This window comes from Myotis myotis, unplaced genomic scaffold, assembly GCF_014108235.1.
Source record: "Myotis myotis isolate mMyoMyo1 unplaced genomic scaffold, mMyoMyo1.p scaffold_m19_p_8, whole genome shotgun sequence".
Lineage (NCBI taxonomy): Eukaryota > Metazoa > Chordata > Mammalia > Chiroptera > Vespertilionidae > Myotis > Myotis myotis.
In genome coordinates, this window is record NW_023416390.1 from 57,420,265 (window position 1) to 57,444,869 (window position 24,605).

Consider the following 24,605-nt stretch of genomic DNA (forward strand, 5'->3'; position numbering starts at 1 on the left):
GTAACATGATCAGATTTATATTTTCCTGAAATTGTCTAAAAGTATGGGAAGGCAACATTTACAAGAAATTTCTCAAAACCTAAATAATTAAGTGCTTCACAAAAAATCCGGCTTCAAATATTTTGAGGATTGCAGGACAGTCTATCTTTCTCTCAGACAGTGTAAAAGACCATAGTGTATTGGACGTTCTGAGAAGCGGGCATTGAGGAAAACCATTAACGTAATCATTTATCCTGGGATATCCCTGGGGTCTCTCAAGTTCATTCCGTAGTAGAACCATTTGTAGCCACACAGCTGTTAATGCCCTGGGGAGTGTGGATAGCATTTTGCTGAACACATTTTGGAAATGCTGGCACTCATGTCTGAACTTCCAACACTGTCTTCTCTGAGTAGGGTGACCAGCTGCCCCATTTGCCTGGGACGGAGGGGTATCCCAGGATGACAGACTTTCAGTGCTAATGTCCTGGGCAGACCAGGGTGACTGGGGCACCCTTTCTGCTCACCATACGTATAGCTGTGTATTTACTTTCTTTAGAAGGGATCAGCCTTTTCCCTTAAATGCCCGTCTCAGGTTTATTCTAATGTCCGCACTTTGGAAGCACGTGGGCAGTTACAGAGCTGAGGCCCATCCCCACCCCACAAGGCTCTGCTTTAGTTGGTCTGGGATGTCCCCTAGTTGGTGGCATGTTTAAAGGTCCCCAGGTTATTCTAATGTGCGTGAAATTTTGTCCAATGCAGCCTCAATGTGCACCTTGCCAATTTATTTTAATATACATCAGAAGAAAGCATTAATCATTGAAAGGAAAAGAAAATGTTTTACAACCATGTAACATCACTTTGGGGGATCATCAGTAGTACGTGCTCCACACTTTGAAAAACACTCATGGAGAGGCCGGGGGGAGCAACATTTTGGCCAAGAAATAGTGAGAAATGTGGCTGGAGAGGCTGGTGGAAGTTTCAGAGTTGTGGTAACTGATCTGAGCTGGGGTGGCAGGAGGAGAATTGAGCGATGGATGGTGATCACATGACAGAAGAAGGAGGAGTGGTGAATGCAGGGAAGTGAGGGGCTCAATTTGACAAGTCCTGTTTGAGGGGCTGTGGGATGTCCAGGTAGAGCTGTGTGATGGGTAATCAGAAGAAGAGTTACAGCTCAGAAGAAAGGGCTGGAGACTGATGAGAGTCACTCCCAGTTGTGGCAGTGAAGTTCAAGGTGGGGATTGGATTGCCTGGGAGAAGGGGGAGAAGGGGATCCCCCCCGGGTCCACAGGATGAGTGCAGGCAGAAGTCCCCTAAGAGAAGAGTGGGAGCAACCCTAGGAGTAGGAGGGATGCTAAAGAGAGTATGTCTTCCTTCACTCACCCAGAGAAAGGGAAAGCTGTTCCATGGTCGTCCGTGAACCAAATAGATAAGCTCTAGTCTAGAGGGCAGTTTGTTTGGGTAACTTAGGCTGTCATTAGTCATGTTTGCGTAAGTTTAGCAGGAGGGAGGAAACAAGGTTATAGTGGGTCGAGGAAGGAGGTGGCTAGAGCAAGTGACTCTTGCTTAGAAAGTTTTAATTGAAGAAAAAGCCTGGGATAGTGTGGGACCTTAGGGAATAAGGTTTGTAGAGTAGTCATCTTTTCGTTACTCGTGGAAATTATTTCAACAAGGAATAAACAGTACCATCCACAGTCCTATATTCACAGAAAAATTGCCAGAGTCCTATGGGGCTCCATAAAGTTGCTTTACTTTCAAATCATAGCCATTCACCTTTTGTCCCCTTTTTCCCTTATTATTCCCTGGACACAACAGTGTCATGTTCTGAATTTATATGTTTATAAATGTCATTAAAATTTTTTTTTAATGGCGATAAGTCAGCATGTGATTCAGTATTCAACCTTTGTTCTTATGCAGCTCACCTCTGTGGTAGGCTTTTCAGTTTTCCAGAGCAACTCCAAATCCTTATGTGAGCCTCTTAACCTTTTACAGTAGACAGGGCTGAAAATAGTATTATTCCATTTTACAGAAAAAAAAAAAAAAAAGGAAAGACCTTGATGTTTAAATATATGCAAAAGGCCTTGCCTATGATGAATGACTTAGTGATGGATCCAGCATGGAATCCTGGTCTCCTGGCACAATAGTACTTCCCTTATATGTACTTCCCTTATATTTGGGGAGGGTGTGGGTGGACAGCATGTCCTTCTGCACCCCCCCCCCCCCCCCCCCGTTAGTTTGTCAATTACTTGAGGGCTGAGACCAAGTGTTCATGGTGGAGTTGTTTCTTGACTCCTTTACTCACTGCTATGTGGAGGCCTTGGGAGGTGGTGGCGGGCAGGAGGGTCCATTGGCCCAGGCTTCCCACTCGCAAGGGGCTTCCCATGGGTCTTGCCATTACTTGTGAATGTTAAGGCCTAGAACTGGGGTCCTCAAACTACGGCCCGCAGGCCACATGCGGCCTGCCGGAAACATTTATCTGGCCCGCTGGGTGCTTTTGCCGCCGCTGTGTGCATAGGAATTTGTTCATAGTTTTTTTTTAAACTATAGCCCGGCCCTCCAACGGTCTGAGGGACAGTGAACTGGCCCCCTGTTTAAAAAGTTTGAGGACCCCTGGCCTAGAAATACACCAACAGGGCTGAAAGAAGGCGGATCATACAACTATGAACTTGTGTCTCATTATTGGACCATATAACTATCTTGAGACTAGCCTAATCATATTGCCTGTTACATTCTACAGATATTTGAATCATACACGGTTTTTGTCGCTCTGTTTTGGCATTTCTTTATATTTTAACTAGAGGCCTGGTACACAAAATTCCTGCAGGGATGTGTGTCCCTCAGCACGGCCTGCACCCTCTTGCAATCCAGGACCCCTGTGGGATTGGGCCTAAACCGGCAGTTAGAAATCCCTCTTGCAATCCGGGACTGCTGGCTCCTAACCACTCACCTGCCTGCCTGCCTGATCACCCCTAACTACTCTGCCTGCCTACCTGATCACCCCTAACTACTCTGCCTGTTTTCCTGATCACCCCTAACCCCGCTGCCTGCCTGCCTGATCACCCCTAACTGCTCACCTGCCTGCCTGGCCACCCCTAAGCACTCTGCCTGCTTGCCTGATCACCCTAACCATTCACCTGCCTGCCTGATTGCCCCTAACCGTCTCTGCCTTGGCCCCCGCCATGGTGGCTTTATCTGGAAGGACGTCTAGAAGGTCGTTCAGCTGTCTGGTCTAATTAGCATATTACTCTTTTATTATTATAGACTAGAGGCCTGGCCTGTGTCCTCTCACAATCCGGGACCTCTCAGAGGATGTCGGATAGCCGGTTTTGGCCTGATCCCCTCAGGCCCGATCCAGACAGGAGGGAGCCTGATCCCCACAGGCCCAATCCAGACGGAGGGAGCCCAATCCTGTGTGTTGAGCATCTGTCCCCTGGGTGGTCAGTGCACATCATAGTGACCGGTCGTTCGGTTGCTTAGGCTTTTATATATATAGATACCAGATGGCATCTACCAGCAAAGAGTCTCAGACCCCTCTGGACTCACAGGGGCCCTCCTTGGTGACTGAGACACTGGTGCGTGTGTGCGGGGATGTGAAGCTGAGTCCGCGCCTCTCATGGAGCTCGCAGTCCAGTAAAGCTGATGTTGTTTTGTAGCCCCTACATGGCACACAATGGACACGCAGTAAATACTTCTTATTTTGAATCAAGGGAGATGTTATTTGGGGTTACATATTCTCCTTATTATCCTAGTGGACCACTGTCGATTTAAAAAAACACACACGATCTTTCCTGTGAATCATTGAAGATACGGTGTTAGGGTATGGGGAAGGGGAATGATGAAAGAGAATAAAGAGATGGAATCAGCAAGTTTTAGGACAGGAGACCGAGAGGTTTTGAGTGAGTGTGAAAAGTTGAAAGCAGGAAGGAGTCCCTCGGGGGAAACTGGAAAGATATGGAGACACTTAACAGAGCACAGACAGGGGAGATGAGGATAACACAGAAGTCATTCAAATCTGGTGCTGTATTAGAGGGGAAAACAGAGGGCTTCTTCAACCTTAATTATAGCCACAGGACAAAAGCATGTTACAGCACTCTTTTCTTCCTGTTCTTAGGGCTGTTGGTATGTCATCGCTTTTGTAGAGTCATATCTAAGAATCTGTGCTTCAGCCTACATTAAAACTTACTGTTTTTTTAGGGTGCGGTGAGTTGAGGAAGAGGAATGAAAATTTGACTCCCTTTCTTGTATTTACATTAAAATGTCAAGTCACTTTCTCATTATGAAGCAAGGAACTTTTTAGTCATTGAGATTTAGGCAGATGAGTTAATGTTTGGTCATCACAAAATGTACCATTAGGAGCTTGTTTCTCTTGAGAGGAGAGAAAGGCAAAATATGAGTCAGACAGAGCATAAAGTCATTTCCCTGCACTTAATTCAGCCACCCTCCTGCCGAAGGCCCATCAGCTCACAAGGGTAAGTGAGATGGTAATGACCGCTGGCTTTCATGGCGGGGACTTTACAGCTTCTAAAGCCTTTCCCCAAGGCCACTCAGAGTTTTGCTCTGACTCTTGTATATAAAGTTGGTGCTTCTGATGAGCGGGCACAGGTTAGAGCTGTTTTTCTGGGGAAGGGGCTTTAGTCAGTTTGCAGCCATCTGCGAGCTGAGTGGGTCAGAGTTTTTTGTGAGGGGGGTGCCAAAGTTGGACAGTGGCATTTATGAAGCCCGTTAGAAGGTGGTAACCTCCATAACATTGGGCAGGTATATAGCTTGTTGTATGGATAAACACTGCTGTGCATTTTGTATTTGCCAGTTCTGTGGCAAAGTGCCACCCTTCTCTTCCTTTCTCTTTGCTCTTCCAGCTATTTCTACATTGTGTCCCATTTTCCTGGTGATGGAGGTAAGTCAAAATGTGGTGCAGATTTCTAACTAACTAGAAGTATCTAAGAGAGATGGATATGAAATGTGAGGAATAAAAAATGCTTCCATCTTCTTTTTCTTTCTTCAAACTCTTCTGTGGTCTATTTGATTCATGCTTTTACCTACTTTTTTTATTTTTATTACCAATGCTGTTTTAGGCCCTGTGCTGATATGTGATGGCGAAACAGGGGCCAAAGGTGCTATTGCTAGCGTCAAGGAGAATTCACAGCTTGGTGAGGGAGACACGTGAATCAGCGGTTACAGTATAGCTCACCACATGCTATCACCATGGCCTGTGGCAGGTGCAGCCGTGAGGTCAGAGGTGGAACACCTAATCTGGTGTGGTGAGGAGGATGTAGGGAAGGTTCTGACCTAAGGAGGTATTAAATGCACACTTTAAGATTCACTGCAAATTATCCTGGCAATGTCAGGGCAGGGTATTCTAGCGTAGGGAACGTTTGGTGTAAAGGTCAAAGGCACGTAGTTTGTTTGTTTGTTTATTTATTTATTTATTTATTTATTTTTATGTTAATCCTCACCAGAGGATATTTTTCCATTGATTTTTTTAGGGAAAATGGAAGAGAGAGGGAAAGACAGAGAGAAACTTTGATGTGAGAGAAACACATCAATTGGTTGCCTCCTACACGAGCCCTGACCAGGGCCCGGGCCAGGAGGAGCCTGCAATCAAGGTACGTGCCCTTGACTGGAATCGAACCCAGGACCCTTTGGTCTGCAGGCTGATGCTGTATCCACTGAGCCAAACTGGGTAGGGCTGAAGGCACATAGTTTAGTTTAATTACAGTTTAGGATACGTATGGGGATCAATGTGAAAGGTGGACGAAGGCTACATGATACTACCAAACTATGCTAGCCAGTAGGGAAGTTGAGGTAGGAGAAAGATCTGATTGGATTTGGATTTTGAAACAAACGCTGGCAGTTTTTGAGCATGATCTTTAAAGTTTCCTATCTATCCATCCTGTGGACTGAGTGGTGTGTGTTCTCCTCACATTCATGTGTTGAAGTACCGTACTAACCCCCAATGGGATGGTATTTGAAGATGAGGTCTCGGGGAGATAATTAGGTTTAGATGAGGTGTTGAGCATGGGATCCTCATAATAGGAGTAGGGCCCTTATAAGAAGAGATACCAGAAAGCTTGCCTCTCTCTGCCATGGAAGACACAGCCAGAAGGTGAACCAGGAAGAGAGTCCTTCTCAGGAGCTGAACTGGCCGGCACCTTGGTCTTGGACCTCCCACTTCCCAGCCTCCAGAACTGTGAGAAAATAAATCTCTGTTATTTAAGCCACTCAGCCTATGTTATTCTGTTAGGGCATTCTGAGCAGACTAAATACAATCTATTTTATTATCTGGGTAATTGTGAAACTAGGAACAGGAAGGATATTACAGTAATTCAAATAAGTAACAATCATTTGGCTGCTGTGGTCTGTTTGGAAAAATATTGGAGCATGGAACTATTCATTGTAGCTTAAACACTAGTTTTGAGTTATTATTGTTAAAATGTCACTGCTATGATAAGTCTGTGGGAGAACTTTCTCAAACATCGTGACATGCTATTTATTAAAGTAATCTATGAATGCCCAGTCTTTTTATTGTCTTTTATTCTGCATCTTGGTACGGCCGGATTATCATTACCTAATGTACCTCAGGGTTAAATCTGTTAGGCAGTCCTTCCCTGCTTTGTCTAGTTTTGGCACTATGACATTTTGACTGTTTCAAAGGAATTGACGTTTGTGTGATTTTAAGGGATTCCATGTAAACTGTATTACTGGGAATTAATACCATTTAGAGCAGTGATGGTGAACCTATGACACGTGTGTCAGAGGTGACACGCGAACTCATTTTTTGGTTGATTTTTCTTTGTTAAATGGAATTTAAATATATAAAATAAATATCAAAAATATAAGTCTTTGTTTTTCTATGGTTGCAAATATCAAAAAATTTCTATATGTGACACGGCACCAGAGTTAAGTTAGGGTTTTTCAAAATGCTGACACGCCAAGCTCAAAAGGTTCCCCATCACTGAACTAGGCAGACAGTGATATTTGTCATAAAATCGGTCCCTGTCTTCTGTGTGTTTGCATAATTATTAAAGAGAATACTTTTAAGTACTTGGTGTTTGTACACGTGGGGATGTGTCTTCAACATGCTCTCCGGCACTTGCTCTGTGCCAGCATTTTCAGGTCGAGTCTCGTCTCCTTTCCCTAGGCCTTGCTTGCTCCTTATTTTTTCTCTGCCCTTCTCCCTCAACCTTCTCCAATTTACTCTTTGTTGTTTTTCCTCTTGCGCTTAGAAACAGGCTTATATCTTCTGTATCATTAAAGCGATGCTTCCTAAGGAAGCATTCCTAGAAACGAGTCCACGTTCATTGCTACTGCCACCTCTTCAGCCTGTGGTCATCGTTCTTTCTCTGCCCATATCCTTCAAAGTTGCTCCGTTCATGAAATGTTTCTGAGAGATGGGCTGGACCCGATGCACGCGTCTTAGGTGTGTCCTTGATTTCTGTGGGGGTCTCTTCTTAGTGGTAGACTCATAGGGCTGGGAGGAGTTATTTAGTCCCACCATCCAGGGCCTGCAGTTGCCCTGCATTATATGTACCCTCTGAGTGAACCCCTAGGCTTTGTTGAAATTCTGCAAAGTTAGGAGATGCAGTATCTATCTATTAAGACCTCACTCAGCCTTTGGACAACTCTGACTGTTATAAGGTGGTTATTATTTTATTATTTAAAATTTATTTTGTCTGCAATGCATGCAACTTCTATTTATCCTTTTTAAAAATGTGTTTTTATTGATTTTAGAGAGAGGAAGGAGAGGGAGGGAGGAGAGTGAGAGGGAGAAAGAAGGAAAGAAAGAAAGAAAGAAAGAAAGAAAGAAAGAAAGAAAGAAAGAAAGAAAAACATAGATGTGAGAGAAATATAGATCAGCTGCCTCCTGCATGCCCCCCACTAGGAATTGATCCCCCACAGCCCGGGCATGTTCCCTGACTGGGAATCAAACCTGTGACCTCTCAGTGCATGGAATAAGCTCAACCAACTGAGCTTATCCTTTTTGGTTATAGTTCTTTTTAAGCTATACAGACTAGAGTATAATGCTATATTTATCTGATTTAAGCTGTAATAATATACACCCCAATTTTCTGTTATCCAAGCAAAAATCTCTCCAGAGCTTCCAAGTGGTCCTCACCATCCTGCCCACAGTCCCTCGTGCTTCTGTTTCATTGAAAGTCTTTTAAAATTGGTGTCTAGACCTATTGCCATATTCCTGACTGGATTTTTCTCTCCTCTAATTTTTTGACATACAGGCTTGCCAAAGTGCTGCATTTCAGATAGCTACATTGTGATACTTGCTGAGTTGACTACCAACAAAAATCTCAAAGTCTTTATTACAGATGCTGCTGCTAGGTCTCGCTTCCCTTGCATTCTTCTTGTCTACTTGTGCCCTTGTCTTTTATTCCCTTTACAACATGTAGGACCTTAAATTTAACTTGACTGGTTTTCAGTTTGTCAGGTCTCACCTACACCAATAGCCAGTTGCACACGCTGGGTTCCATTTCCATAACTTTGGGAAGACACGAGTTCTTTACATACAGCGCCCTCAGAGAGCAGTAACTTACAGATACATCTGCTTATCTTTTTTGTCCATCTGGATCTTTCATAAGAGACTTCATCAAATGCCTCACTAAAATCTAGAAGGGTGTGTTTCCTTGAACTTCTAGTTTCCGAAGCTTATTGAAAAAGGAAATTAGGTTAATCTTATATGACCTGCTCTTAGTATTCGGGTCCCCAGGGATTATTACTTTTTAAATGTTTAAAATCGAGTCTCAAAATTTGTCTGGGACTTTGCCCTGTGTCTCTCATCTGTTTTCATTATTTCCTCATTTTTATTTTTCAAAGCATCTATTGATCGCTTAGTCCTTTCAGACTTGGTTCTCTGCCGACTTCGACTTCCTTGTTCCTTTCCCTGGGGACCATTCCCTCCCCCCACCCCCCAATTCTGGGCTTTTCCGAGATAGCTTGTTCCTCTCTTTTTAGTCTTCCTACTCTAAGATTCTTCATACCTGAATTGTCCATTATGGTAGCCACTAGTCACAATTTACATAGAGATGTAATTGCCTCTAAGGAATCTACTGACTTCAAATTGAAAGCCAGAGCAGGAATCGCTGACACATGGAGTAGAAGGTTAAGGTTGACTATTCTGGGACTCAAGAGAGGAACACGGAGAAGTAAGTGGTCACGATTTAACTTGCTTGTTGCTGTTGCCAGGTTATACATGATTATTTGTGGCCCTGTCTACTGTTAACAGGGAGTCACTTTACAAATAAGTATTAATAAATTTGTGTGTAGAGTATTTTAAAAATAAAAATCCTATGTTTTGTGTGCCAAGAGTTAATAAATAAGCTTTGGAAGCAAAACAAGTCCTTAAGTTTTGACTTGTGATTCTGCAAAGTGATGTTATTTGAATAGTGCTAGGTTATTTGACTACTACACATTAACTTTTATTGTCATTTTCCAGTGTTGGAGTAATTTTTATGTGCTTCAGTTTTTGTAAGCACTTCTAAATGTTTCTTATTTACTAAGCAACCTTTAAAAGATATTCATAATAGTAAAGAATGAAGAACGTTGGAAGTATTTAAAAATAATGTTTGATTTTCAAAATTTCTAGGAATTCAATTTCTTGTTCCCAAATCTCAATGTTTGATGTGTGTAGGGAATTTGGAAACAATGGTCCATAGTGCTTGTCCCAAGTACAGTTTGTTCCTGATCTGTAATGTGATAGGTACAGACATTGAGATGAAGTGTTTAGACACTGTTACGGCACTTTGACGTTGCCATGACTGAACATGTGATCAGTGGACCCAACTCACAGGACAGTGTTTTACAAAAGCTCTGGTTGGTTTTGGAAGGTAAATTTAGTTGGATAAGCACTGGCCTAGGTGAGAGATGCTGATGGCTTAGACCAGGCTTGGAGGTATGAGAAGAGGTTGGTTGGAATCAGGATGTACTTTGAAGATAGAGCCAGTGGGATTTGCTACTAGATTAAATGTCAGATTATTTTAGATTATCTTTCCCTCTTAAGCATTTTGTTTGGACAGTTACGAGATCTGCACTCAAGAGTGTTGTATCTACCTCAAGTGCTTCTCTAAGCTTGCTGGAAATTTCCTTGAATGCTGCTGCTAATATTACCTTCCAACCTAATCATATAATTGACTTGACCTTCAACCCATCAATTCTCACCCTTGTATAGAGAAGACCACTTAGGTTGGCTTTTAAGACATGTGGCATCTTCCTTCTGACTTTTCTTCAGGGTTAGCTTCTCCATGTCCTCTTCTACTAACTATACAGTTCTAGTCAATCTACAACTGCACAGTACACCATCCCAAATGTAGTGGCATAAAACGACAACCATTTTATTATGCTCACAGTTTAGTGAGTCAGGGATTTGGAAAGTGCGCAGTAAGGACAGCTGGTCTGTGTTCCGCAATGCCTGGGGCCTCAGCTGGGAGTGCTTGAAGGTTGGGGGCTAGAACCATCTGAAGGTTGATTCACTCACATGGCTGGCAGGTGATGCTGGCAGTCGGCTGGGAGCTCAGCTGGGGCTGTCAGCCGGAACACCAACATGTGGTCTCTGCGTAGGCTATTTTGAGCTTCCTCAGAGCATGGCCGCTGAGTTCCAAGGGTAAGTGTCTCAGGAGACCGGAAACAGAAGCGGCTCATTTCTTAAGGCTTGATCCTAGAAACTGTTACGGTGTCACTTCTACCATAATCTTTTGGTCATGCTGTTACAGAGCCCAGACTCAAGAAGAGAGGATATACATCCATCTCAAGGGGGAAGAGAGACTAATTTTGGGGCCATGTTTTAAGTCTGCCACCGCCTCCTGTTCGCCAGACTTCCTCTGTACTCAACTGTGTTTGAGTTCCTCTTTCCGTGATCCCCTCCCAGTTCAAATGCCATTTCTCTTCCACACAGCCTTTCTCATAGCTCCTCCACTGGCCCAAACCAATTTCTCCTTCCTCCGTGTTTCCATAGCACTCATCACTATTTATATTCTTCTGAAGTTATTTTTCTTTCTTTTTATATGAATAGATTGTAAACTCTTTGAAAGTAAGGACCATATCTTGTTTTCCTTTGCATAGCTCATAGCAGATAGGTTCCGTGAATTGAACATTCAGTATCTAACTGAGTCTCAAATTTGGGACCCAGATGGGTTGGGACTTGGCAGTGGTTAAGTAGAAATTTTTAATGAGAAAATTAAAAACTTTCCTTTTAATACAGATGGTTTCCAAACTCTCTGTTGTAAAGTAAAATTTCTATATTTTTCTCCCCTGTAGTCATAAAATTAGGGGAGATTAGCCCTTTTAATATTATCAACATCTTCTTCCTGTTCAGTTTAATCTCTATCCATGATTTACTGGGTCAATTTAGTGAGTCACCATCACCATTAGAAGTAAAAGGAAATAAAAGGAAATAAAAGTTGGGAATGAAAACTCACATGTTATGCCTTAGCCACTGTGGCTGAGTTGGTTGAGTGTCGTTCTGTGCACTAAAGGGTCTGGGGTTCAATTACCAGTCAGGGCACAAACCCTGGTTGTGGGTTCCATCCCTGGTACAGGAGGCAACTGATTGATGTTTCTCACATCGGTTTCTCCCTCCCCCTCCCCCCCTCTCCCCTCTCCCCTCTCCCCTCTCCCTCGGGGGAAAAAAAAGTCAGTAAAAACATATCCTTGAGTGAGGATTAAAAACCCCTCACCATGTTGTAAGAGTAAGAATTGCTTTATGAAAGTTTTTAATTTTATACATGTATGCATGTAATAAATTGAAATGTAAGATTTTTTTAAATTATAGTTGGAGTTAAAAAACTTTGAAAGGCACTCTCCTATGGAACCCCCTCTAAAGTCTTAGTATGCTAGTTCGTTTGTTATGTTTCTGTATTTTTAGTTTATTCCTTTGGTGGCCTTTCTCAGGGCTTAACTGCAAATCCTCCTGGGGACCATATATATAAATCCTTTATACTCAGTCTTCTCTTCGCCCATCTAACCTCTTTTTATCACAAACCTCAGTGCCCCAGTGTGACATATGTTGTTTTCCTTCTTCTCCTTTGTAGACTTTAAGCCTAATTTCCTGTTCTCAAGAGGAGAAGAGATGGAATCAGCTTATTCCCTTTTCCTCTTTTGTGCTTTTATTGGGGTAGAGCACAGATACAACAAAATACAGAAATCCTAAGCACACAGCTGAATGCATTTTTACATCTGTATTCATCTATGTAAGGATCACACAGATGACAATCTAAAACATTTCATCACCCCAGAAGGAAACAGCTTATTCTTAAACCCTTTCTGGAGTGAGGTGGGTGGGTAAGTTAGAAGATTCTCTCCACCTTCCTTGTATGGGCATATGTAGGTGATCATGTTGAGTTTTAAGAAGCACAAAGGTTTAAAGCAACTGAGTTAGGAATTGTTGAAACAGAGGATGTTGAACGTGAACTTTGGAAGAATACAACAGGAGCAGCTAGGGTGAGCCAAGGGGAAAACCAACCAAGAATCCTTCCTGAAAGAATTTAGGGGATGAAAGATTTATCTGAATTTCAGAGGAGAAGACATAAAACGTGGTTTGCTATTCCCACTGTGACACGCTATGAAAAACTTAGTATCTGGAAACAACACAGATTAATTCTCTTGTAGTTCTGGAGACTCTTGAGAGGAAAGACCACTTCCTTTGGCTTGTGGCCCCCTCCTCCATCTTCAAAGCCCAGCCCTTCTCTCTGTTTGCATTAGTCACATGGCCTTCTCTATGTAGTTAACCCCCCCCTCCCCCCCTCCCCGCCTTCCTTTTAAAAGGACACTTTAGTTTATGGCCCACCCACCCGGATCATCCCTGTCTCAAGACCCTTAGTTTAATCACCTCTGCAAAATGCCTTTGTCACCTAAGGTAACAGTCACAGATTCTGGGCATTAGACTCTGGATACTTGGTTTCTGTTCTTCCCCAATCTTTCCTCACAAAAGGAAGGTCTGCTGAATATTTGCTTCGGATTCCCTTTCCTTTTAAATATTAGATTAATTTTTCTTAAATGCCACATTGTACATTTTATTCCCTTGCTCAAATGTCTTTGGTGACTCCTCTATTAGCTAATAAAATTAATATGACCTAGATACACATTCAAGTCGCTATTTCACCCCAAGTTACATTCCAAGCTTTTCTTTCTCTCATCTCTAATGTAGCAGCTTGCATTTCCTCACTGTTCTTCCACCACCAGCTTGTCTCTCTCCTGGTGTGGTGTCTTCCTCCTGCCTGGGCCCACCTTCGTAGACCTTCCCCCCAGCGGCGTTTTTCTCACCATCTCTACTAGTTTCCTTGGGCTTGGATAGCAAATGAACACATACTTGGTGGCTGGGAGCAACAGAGCCGTTTTCTTTCACAGTTGGGAGAACAGACGTCTCCAGTCAAGCTGTAGGGCTCCGCGCTTCTCGGAGGGCTCCAGGGGACAGTCCTTCTAGTCCTTCCCAGCCTCTCCCAGCTTTGGGTGGCTCCTGGTGTTTCTTGGTTTGTGGCTGCATGACCAACCCTTCCCTGCTTCCATTGTCACATGGCCTTCTCCTGTTTTCCTTTGTGTGTCCTTTATAAGGACACTTGTCATTGGTTTTGGGGCCCACCCGGATAATCCAGGACAATCTCATCTTGAGATCCATATTTAATTACATCTGCAAAGACCTTTTTGCCAAATAAAACCCCATTCACAGGTTCTAGCAGTTAGGTATGGATATATCTTTTTTTTTTGGCGGGCGGTGGGGGGGCACCATTCAACAAACTACACCACCTCAGCCCGCAGCCATAGAGTCTTTCTTTGACCTTTTGACATGACTGGCATCACTACATGATTTGACACACCTCATCTCTGTCCCATTCTTCTGCCCTTTTAGTGGATAACTCCTGCCTCGTCTTCTAGACCAGTGGTCAGCAAACCTCGGCTCGTGAGCCACATGCGGCTCTTTGGCCCCTGGAGTGTGGCTCTTCCACAAAATACCACGTGCAGGCATACACATACAGTGCAATTGAAACTTCGTGGCCCATTGTGCAGAAGTCAGTTTTTGGAAAGGAGATAGACGAAACAAGTATACAAGACGAGTGTGGATGGGAGAGTTGGAAGGGGTCGACCTCAGCGAACGTAACTCAATCACATTGAGGACGTTTTTAGCAAAGGCCAGCTTAGGAGCACCCTAACTAAGTTAATAACAATGTCCCTACCTATATAGTTTAAGTTTAAAAAATTTGGCTCTCAAAAGAAATTTCAATCGTTGTACTGTTGATATTTGGCTCTGTTGACTAATGAGTTTGCCGACCACTGTTATAGACGATAAGCCCTTGAGGGCCAGAGGTTTCTTTTGCTCTGCAGCCCCGAGCTCCTGGCTAGCCACATGGTGCTTAAGAAGCTGAAAAATGAAACAAAAGATGGGATGTAAAAGTGCTGGCATGGTGATTGTGAGGGTGCTATTTTAAAAGACAGGAAGTGGTCTTTCTCCCTGCAAGGCTTTTGTTTATTAATTTCTGGCCGTTTTCTTTTGGGAGCTGTATCTTCCTCAGGAAGATAAGTGAGTGGTTGGGAGGGAGCAGAGCTGATGGGCACTGCGGAGCTGAAACAGCAGCACGAAGCCTCTGCAGGGAAGGGCCGGCCCGGCAGGGACCATGGGCTTGGAGGGCTGCCAGGTGAAGCCGAGAGGCCCAGGCTGATGGGCAGATCCGTCACTGTTAGCTGGAAATTGGTCGTGCCCGGTCTCCCGGGAGCCTTTAGCTTCACTGGGATCCTTTCCAGTGGGTTTTACAAACCTAGAAGACAGTCCTTGTAGGCGCCTGAACTGGATCCCCCTCAGCACAATGGAGGGCCGTGCCAAGGGCAGCCCCTGACCTCGCTGTCCCTGCGGAGATGCCTCAGAGCTTCACCTGCCCTGCCGGCTGGTGCTGCTTGGCCTGCCCTGGGCACAGGTGCTCTTTAAAGCTCAGCAGTCAGCACAGGTCTGAGGCTGCTTCCCCAACCATTTTCTCTTCTTCATTTGGCTGAATTTCAAGGTTATCAGATTATATCTTTTTCTTTTAGCTTCAGCCTTTGAATGGATGCTGGCGCGTCTAGCCCTATAATAGTTTAAGTTGTGCTCTGATGTGTTTTTTACTAAGCATTTTGAAGGTGGTTGAGTTCAGCCCTTGTGGTGTTTTCAAGCTGGTGATACCTTCCTTTGGAGTTTCTTTTTTACGTCCACGAGTCCTAGTATCACTGCAGAAGCCTGTGAAATGTGAGCATCACTTACAGGGGCAGCATTCTATAGCAAGGTTGCTCCACAAGGCGCGTTAATCCTCTCCCATAATATTGTGGCTGGAAAGGAATGCAGAGACTGTATCATAATGGGTGATGGTGTCAGGCAAGTGTGGGTTTCAATTTCATTCTGCCACTTTCCAGCTTGGTGACACTAGGAAAGTTACTTAGCCTCTCTGAGCTTCCAAAATGTAGATAATAATTCCTATTGTATTACTATCCATGTGGGGAGGATTGAGTGTGGTAATATGTATGCAGATCTCTAGCGTAGCAGTATCTGGTACCTGGGAAGTGTTCAAAAAATTGTGGCTGCTATTACTATTTATTTTGCAGGAAAAACCAGGGCACTAGCAGTATTTAGGAATGTTTCCAAGTCTCCCACAGTAAGTATCTAACTTGCAGGATTTAGTCAGCAGAACATGAGTGTGTTGTGTTAGGCAGTGCTGACTACACCGGTCATTACAATCTGGCTGTATGGTATTTATTGGATTAGTTTGTAGAAAGATAGGAAAATGACATGAATAAAAACACACTTACTGACTATATTACTGAGCCTGAGCATTCATCATTTTTCAGCTCCTTAAAGCTACACTTCCCATTAGTTCAAGGTCTGTACCTCCAAACTCAAAGGAAGGATATAATTTAGACTATGGTTTAATTAGTTTTAAATTTGTATTTATAGGAATAATTTCATGACCGTTAAAATCTGAGAGGTTTATTCAATATCACTTGGCTTTTATAATAGAGATGTAATTAGATATATTATTCTTTGTATTAAGAAACCTTGAATTCATACACTGCCTTGCTAGTTTTCAGATAAAGGAAAAAAAAATCATAGTAGATGAACCTTAGAACAGTCCCCTGCCCAGAATCAATATTTTGAATTAAAATGACTTCTCCTAAGCTGCTCTGTATATGAGATCATTTCTGGGATTTTCAGGGGGAAAATAAAAGTCAGGGTACAAAGTGCTAGAAATTGAGGAGAAAGGGTCATCATGTGACCTGGAATATTGGTGGTGTGAGTGGCTGTTGAAGACTTTCTAGAGTTAATTGGTTTATGAGTTGAATTCCTTACTTAAGGGCATATGTTCTTACAATGGAGGGAATCTTCTCAGATTTGGGGCCTTATAGCAGGAAGACGTGGTTAGATGAATGAAAGAAATAACTTCCAGGTGGAGTTTTCTGGCTGCATGTAGACTTGCATTGCATGTGCTGTTGTACCTCTATGGCCGAAACAGTGCCTGGCTAGTTGTGGGTGCTCAGTACTTAATGGTTAAGTACATGGATGATGATAGGAAGAAAAGGCAGTGAACTCAGTTCAGAATACCCTCTGTGCTCTATGCAGGTGGGGCAGTTTATATGTTGGGACACCAACTGTATGCTAGCCCTGACAGACCACTCACTGCCCAGAGATGAATGGTACACCAGACCTTAATCCAGGGCCCTCTTCAGTATTTGGATCGTGGTAGTTTCAACAGTGGCTGGAACAAGGGCTATTTTAGAATGACTTTTCCCAAAGTGGTGGGGTGACCTCTGGGTTCAGAGGATAGGGTGGATTTTCAGACATTAAGCCTAAGCCAGTCCTGAGAATTTTGGTGTACTTCAGTGTCTCTCAGAAGCATCCAGCTAAATATGGTCATTTATTTATTTACATGACTTCCTTGTCTAAGCAGTCTCAGTGCTCTTCTTGTCCTTCTTTCTGTTTTCCCCACATAAGGAGACAGGGCAAGCTCCCTCCACCCCCATCCTATGTCCTAAATTCCTGGTATTAAAGAATTAATATGAAGGTTTGATATTCCTCCTAATTGTCATGCTTGAAAGGAGTTGAGAGTGAGTTGATCTCATGCCCTCCCTTGTTCTTTCCCTCCCTCCCTTCTATCACAATCTTGAGCCTTTGTGCTCTGCAGTTTTTCCTAAGGACCAAACTGGGATCTCATTCTTGTGGTTTGCATCTTTGAAGTCTCCCTTTGATCTTTGAGGATTGGAAGCCAAGTATGGACAAGAGGAGGGTGAGAAGCATGGCTTGCCAGAGCATGGAGTGAGCTCGTAGGCACATTCCGTCATTTTTGCCATGCGTGCTTGTGCTGACTCTCTTGGGGGAAACGGCCTGCAGTTCTATTCCCCACAGGGGAGCAGGAATTGTGGTTGCTGTCAGGCCAGCAGCCAGGAGGATATTTATAGTTGTAGTGAGTGGCTGAGAGCCCACCCTGGTTCTGGATATGCCGCCCGCCTTAAAGTCCCCGGTGTTCTTCAACCAAACCCTGCCCTTGTTGGCCAGACAGTAGTTAATGATGAAGCCGGGAGGACTGCAGGATGTGGCCCGCGTGATCGCCTTGGCGGCTGTCGGCCTGCAGGTGCTTGTGCTTTGTCTGACCTGAACCTCCAGCGGAAGAGCAGGTGTCCCCCCCTCCCCCACCTCTGTGCAGGGCTGCAGTGGTGGCCTGGCCTTTCCCTGAGTTGGCTCCATTGACATGGTGCTGACGGACCACTCACTGCCCAGAGTCCACTTTCCCTGTGCCACAAGGTCCAGGTGGGGTTGAGATTTATGACACCGAAAGAAAACGTGGGTCATGAATTTAGCTCATTTCTCCTTGAATTCAGGTCAGATATTTAGACTTGCCTTGCAAAAGGAGCCAAAATCAGGTGACGGTTTGCATATTTTAGCTCCCATTGGCATAGAAGGATTAGAGGAGAAAAGTGAAAGAGTAAGTTCTAACAGGGAAGAACCCAGAATGCAACGTTTTGTTGTTGTTTATGTGATAAAGTATAACATGCGCATTTGTATGAACCGGTGGGTGTTTTGTGGGTGGCGTGATGGTTCATCTGTTAGTTCGCATGTGCAAGTGACAGAAAATGCAGCCTAGACTAGCCTTAATAAGACGAAGACACTAATGGCTGCCATTCTGGGGAGGCCTGGGCAGGGTAGGTTTCTGATCTGGGTTGACCCAGGACTCAAGCAGTGTCCCTGGGACCCTGTTCTTCCTTCCTTATTATTCTTTCTCTGTCAGCTCTTTTCTCATGCAGCCTCTCCCTTGTGGTAGCGAAGTGGCTATGGCATATTCTCTCAGGTTCAAGTATAATGAGAAAAATCAAACTTTGTTTTTTTTTTAGCAGTTCCTGTAAAATCCAGAGAGGTCCAATCTGGTTTGACCAGCCGAGGCTACATCCTACCCCACAGTCGAATGCAGTGTGCTGATTGGTGTAGCCCCAGTGTTCAGGCAGACTAGGAGGGGGCATATCCCCAGTCCAAAGTCAGTGGTGGTAGGAATGGGTGGTGGTAGGAGTGGTGAGTACCCAAGCCGGGGAGGCAAGCAGTGCCTACAAAACGATTCTATGAAGTACATATTGGAGGCTTTGTCCTCCTGATAGAGTCTCTTGCTCTTGGACCTCCTGCATTGTTGCATAATGGTTATCACCTGGGCTTTCAGGAAGGGATACCTTCTGGGTGTGTTTTCTAGGTAAGCCTGGTGTCCCCTAGAAGCTGAGGGCCAGTGATTTTGCTGATGCCCCAGGGATGTTCACTGCAGGATATCAAATTGCAGGAGGTCTTAATGGCTGCCCTGCTAGGTAGCTCCATGGTGTGACATTAGCTGTTAGCCTCCACCATTTGCCATTACATCAAAGATTGTGGCTGGACAGCCATTCTGGACATATATTTTGTATGTCGCGGAAAACACGTGTTCTGTTTCTCTCTGGCCATTCAGATTCATTTTGGGTGACTGTCCTGTCGGCTTGGGGCTGAGGAGAGGGGAGGGAAGGCTGCATTTTGGCAGCGCTTCAAGCCTGGAGCAGCATCCTGCAGCCAGCACCATAAGCTGTATAATTTGTCCACAGAGGCCTATGCATTATAGAAATGAAAATTCCTTCTCTGACAGCCTTCATTGCTTAGCACGCAGCAATTTGGCTGTCAGAAACAGCTGGCCCTGCAGGGTGGGACAATGGAAAGGCGAGACCAGAGAGAGGCCAGTGCTTACTCAAATCTCCCACTGTGAGAGGATCAGGTTTCGGAGACTGTCATTAACAACAGACTGCCAGGGGCTGCGAGGCGAACTTCCAGGGAGCAGGAGCCTGTGGCTCAGACAGTTAGTGATTTTCCCTTTTTATTTATTTATTTTTTTGCTGAATGGAACAAAAAGATAAATTAAAAATAAACTATTAACCTTCACGGACTCTCCCATTTTGGCGTTCCCTAAATGTTCTGATTGTGCCTTCTACTTGGTCAGGAGCTTTTGTGGGAAAGTCAGTCCCTTCTAACTTAGGTATAGCAGCTATAGGTGCATTTTAGAAACCTGGAAAAAGGAGTGGGGATAAAGTGCCTAAGGCGTTGCCTGACATCAGCACATTTGAGGTCTGCAACCTTTAGGTTCTACTGATATAGAAGCAATGCTGGAAGGACCCACATTGAGGGCCCATGGAGCCATGTTCAAGCATGAAGTAGAAAGCCCATATATACTGTCCCCACTGCATGTGCTGGGGGCAGGAAAGGGACAGGGTTGCTGGGTGGCTTGAGCCACACAGCTCTGCCTTGTGAATCTGCAGTGTGGCTGGCTCAGTGCATTTTCCTGTATTGATTCCATGACTCACGGAGCATGATCTCAGCAGAAAGCACACTTAAACTACAGAGGAGACAGCTGTCTGTTACAGGAGGACATGTTTTCTGGGTTCGGTGGCGCCAATTTTTTTCCTATTAGTTTGTAAACTAGAGATGTACTCACTCACTGGTATTGTCCCATAAAGGGTCTTTTTTATTTTCCTTTTTGAAAAAAAAAAAGCATTCTTTTAACAATCATCTAAATATGCTTGACTTATTTCACAACTGAACTTCCCATCTAGGATGCAGTAATATTTTTTCCTTTTTTTTTTAAGCTACATGTCAAAATAGGCTCCCCTCCCCCCCCTCCCCCATCCCTGCCATACACACACACAGCAAATGTCTAGAGGAAGTCTAAAGAAATGTGGTGGGAAGCATTTTGCCTTTTTGAAGTGAACAGCATTTCAGAGATATTGGTGGCGCAAGATAAATTTGGCTATTGGAATTTAGTTGTTGTTCAGTGTGGCTGGAGCTGCATTTCCCCTGTTCCCTCTAAATCTGTTTCCCTTTTATATGATAGAGGCTGAAGTTCCCAGATGTTGTTTGGATTAACGAGTGTGTATGTGGGGAGGGGGAAAAAAAAAAAGCTTTCTTAATGATAATAACAGAGTCAGACTGGCTGGTTCTGTACTGACAGGAAAATGGAGAGATAAAAACTCCATTAATGGTGTGTGCACTGCCTAAGTAGCCAATAAAACAATGCTGTCCTCACTGGAAACCGGTTCCAGACTGGCAGCGCCCGTGCCAACTGCAGGAGACAACAGCTGCAAAGAGGGGCAGAAGTATTCAGTCAAGAGTCTGTGTTAAGTGACTGGCTTGGGGGCGGTTCTTTTGTTCTCCTCCTCTTCCTCCTTCGTCCTCCTCCTTTTCCTACTTTTTCCCCCTTTTCCTGATGAGCCCTTCTTAATGCTCGAGGTTCCAGAAACTGAACCACATCTGATTAAAGCTTAATGGTTACTTGCAGAATGAAGTTGGCTGGCTGGTGGTTTCCAAGCCTATCTTTTTGGGTTAGTTTGATTTTATGACAGCAGAAATTGTTAATTTATATAAAATGTATACAAGAGTTACTGTCAAAGTTTGATAGTTCTAGTTAAGAACCAGGAGAATAGTCACTTGTCAAAGATGTAACACTGTAGTTCCCTCCAAATATCTTTGAATTTCTATGCTTAAAATTAGTAACAAAATTTTTATTTTTTTTATTTTTGGTCATATCTCATTTTGGAGAGTGGCCAAAGGCTGGGTTAAGTCATGTTTATTCTGCATGTACTTCTGAGTAAAGCCTTCTGCTCAGACCCTCGGCCAGCAAAGCCACTCTAACTTGGGGAACTTACTCTCTCTTCTGGCCAGGTGAGCCTCAGGTCACTAGAAGAGGGAAGGAAAGAGGCGCTAGTTGAGAGGAATAGAAAGGCAGCTCTGAAAATTCAAGAGAGGTGACCTGTCGACCTAAGTCCTGTACTCATTTCCTGTGAGTTAAAATCTATCACTCTGACTTTTTACTTTTTGGTGTATGAGGGGGAGAGAGTAGATACATATTTGAGTGTTTACTTTTCTGCCATGTCCTGTGCCACAGATTTTCCATATACAGTGGGGCCTTGACTTACAAGTTTAATTCGTTCTGTGACGGAGCTCGTAACTCAAATTATTCGTATGTCAAATCAAAAAGTGAACGAGTGAGACACGTGATGCTGGGCTGATGTTGTGGCGTTCACTGTGACGTTCGCTGCGCCAGCTAGCGGTGGGGTATCTGAAGCTGGCTCGTAACCTGAATTTTAGCCCGCAACTCAAAGCAAAAAATCGGTGGAGAGACGGCTCGTATCTCGAAAAACTCGTTAGTCGGGACACTCGTAAGTCAAGGCCTCACTGTATGAGAAAGTTGGTACCTGCAGCCTTCCTTTTTCAGGTAAAAGGGACAGAAATCTTGAGGAATTAAGTTTCTCAAGGCTGTAGAGTCTGTTCCTCCCATGCTTGGGTGCAGCTGGAATGAAACAAGTGATATGAACCAACAGTATGTTATTCATTGCCCATAATTGCAGTGGACATCCAAAGAGGAGCTGTGGGGCTTTATCCAGTGGTTGGCAAACCCCGGCTCGTGAGCCACATGCGGCTCTTTGGCCCCTTGAATGTGGCTCTTCCACAAAATACCATGTGTGGGTGTGCATGTACAGAGCGATTGAAACTCCGTGGCCCATGCGCAGAAGTCGGTATTTTGTGGAAGAGCCACATTCAAGGGGCCAAAGAGCTGCATGTGGCTCGCGAGCCGCAGTTTGCTGAGCTGCAGTTTGCCGACCACTGATCTAGACCCATCAGAATGCTAGTGGTCGGGGTAGGGGCACACACTGCTTTTATTTTATTTATGTATTTAAATATGTTTTTATTAATTTGTAGAGAGAGAGGAAAGCAGAGTGTTAGAGAGATAGAAACATCAATGAGAGAGAAGCATCATCATGGATAGGCTGCCTCCTGCATGCATCCCATTGGGGACTGAGCCCTGAGCAGGAATTGAACCAATGACCTTTTGGTTCATGGGTTGATGCTCAACCACTGAGCCATGCTGGCCTGGCCACACATTGCTTTTAAATCCTGGAAGGTCTCTGCGGAGGGGGAGAGACAGTCCTTTATTTTTCAGCATACTCCCTCGAGTACGTGCCCTTCGTCATGCACACGACTGGGGGTGGGGACTCAGAACTGAAGAGGACAAAGTCTTGCTGTCAGAGGGTCACAGCATTTCCTGGTGGGCAAAGCTGGGGGCAGAGGGAAGAAGGATGGGTGTGAATCTTGAGAAGAGTCCCTGGTGCTGGCCTGGCTGGGAGGGAGGCTTGTCCAGGTTACCATCCAGAAATGGAGGGCTTGGAGCTCAAAGTGAAAACAGTGGATACAAGAGCAGGGCAGAGCAATGAGTCATGATTTTAGTGTAACCCGTGTTTCCCTTTAGAAACTACCTGTGGATTGTGAGCGATCTCAAGGATCCTAGCTGCAGACCTCTCTCTCGCAGGCCACTTCCGGCCGCACCACGTGGCCAGTGGCCACAGTATCTCAAGTGTGGTTTCTTCTCTCTTGTGACTAAAGATGGCAAAGTGAGATCCAGGCAAAAACTGTGTTTTTAGATAGAGCCTTTATGTTAGTCATTTTTTTTAAAAAAAGTATTAGTTGTAGTTTTTCTTTAGATGGCCAACTTGAGAGGCTGTTCTGTGGAAATACAATTCCTCGGCGATTCATAGTAGATACCGAATGGCCTTTGACATGTCCTGCTTGCGCTACGGTGCCAGCTTGTCTTTTTCTAAATGTCAGGGCATCACTGTGTTAATTTCATGTGTTTAAAGGACTTGAGTGAGTTCTAGATGTGACTCTTGGGTTTTATAGTATAAATTATTCCATAGTATTCTTTTTTAAAAAAAATACATTTTTATTGATTTCAGAGAGGAAAGGAGAGGGAGACAGAGACAGAAACATCAATGATGAGAGAGAATCACTGATTGGCTGCCTCCTGCACACCCCCCACTGGAGATTGAGCCCACAATGCAGGCATGTGCCTTTGACTGGAATCGAACCCGGGACCCCTCAGTCCGCAGGCCGACGCTCCATCCACTGAGCCAAACCAGCCAGGACTCCATAGTATTCTTGATAGATATTCACATATACATCCATATTGATAAAGAATAGATACATTATATTAAATTAAAGGTGTTATTGGCTGATTGGTTGGTGGTGACTTGTGTTCAGTTTTCTCTGCATTATAGATAACCCTTAGGGGGATGGAGTCTATATACTTGTCATCAATGTGAAATTTTCCCTTTAGTCTATCCATAAACTTTACTGGTTGAAGGATCCTTGCTTTCACCATTGGTTTTCAGTCCTGCTGTGGGGCAGAGCTGGATTGCAGTCCATTGTGACTATTACAAGTGATTTATTGTTCGTTATGGAAGTAAAGAAGTTTGACACACTTCAAATCCAATTCCGCAATACACTCTCCTTTGCCTTTTATTATGCCTTCCAGAGTGAGAAAAGAATTGAATTTAAAGGCATGACAAAGTGACTGTATTTTGTAGTTGTTACAATGTAAGAGCTATTAAGAAAAGGAAGGAAATGTGTATCACAAAAGTCAAGATTATGTTTCTGATATTAAGAGCAACATCAATAATAGTTAGGGCTTACCCTTTAAAGGTGGTTATATATCATGTTCTATTCTAAGTGCTTTACATATATTCACTCATTCAATTCTTATAATTAGTCTGGGAGACAAGCACACTTTTTAAAATCTTGATTTTGCAGATGAAATCAATGGGGGCACATTAAGTTATGCACCTAAGGCTCTAAGGGTAGCAAATGGCAGGGCCTGAATCCTAACTCTATGTGAGATAGAAACATTGATCAGTTGCACTCCCTCACGTACCTTGACTGGGAATCGAACTGGCAACCTTTGGGTGCACTGGACAACGCTCAGCGAAGTGAGCCACACTGGCCAGGGCCCAATTCTGGGTTTAACTACAGCATAGGGCAGTAAGATGATACTGATTGAGGACACCTTGGCATGGGGTAGGGCATGGAGTGCTGATAATTTCTTTAAAAAATAAAGAAAATTAGGGCCTTCACTGAAGGTTGTAGCTACATTTTTAGTATAGTATGTGGATTGAATATATATTCATAAATATGTGTTACATATGTGTGTGTATGTACTGTATCCATGAATTCATACTGTATTTGAGAAATGGCAGTAAACGTGTATAAGATAGTTTCTTTACTATTCTTGCTGTTGGATGTATAATAAACCTTACATTTGGGAACCTCACGTCTCCTGCTAGAGAGAGAC

The 24,605-nt window shown here is 43.9% G+C and overlaps 1 protein-coding gene across 8 annotated transcripts in view; it reads left to right on the top strand.

Moving 5' to 3' along the window:
- Positions 1-24,605, top strand: part of ACVR1 (activin A receptor type 1) — a 129,465-nt gene that overhangs the window by 15,311 nt on the left and 89,549 nt on the right. The window lies entirely within an intron of this gene.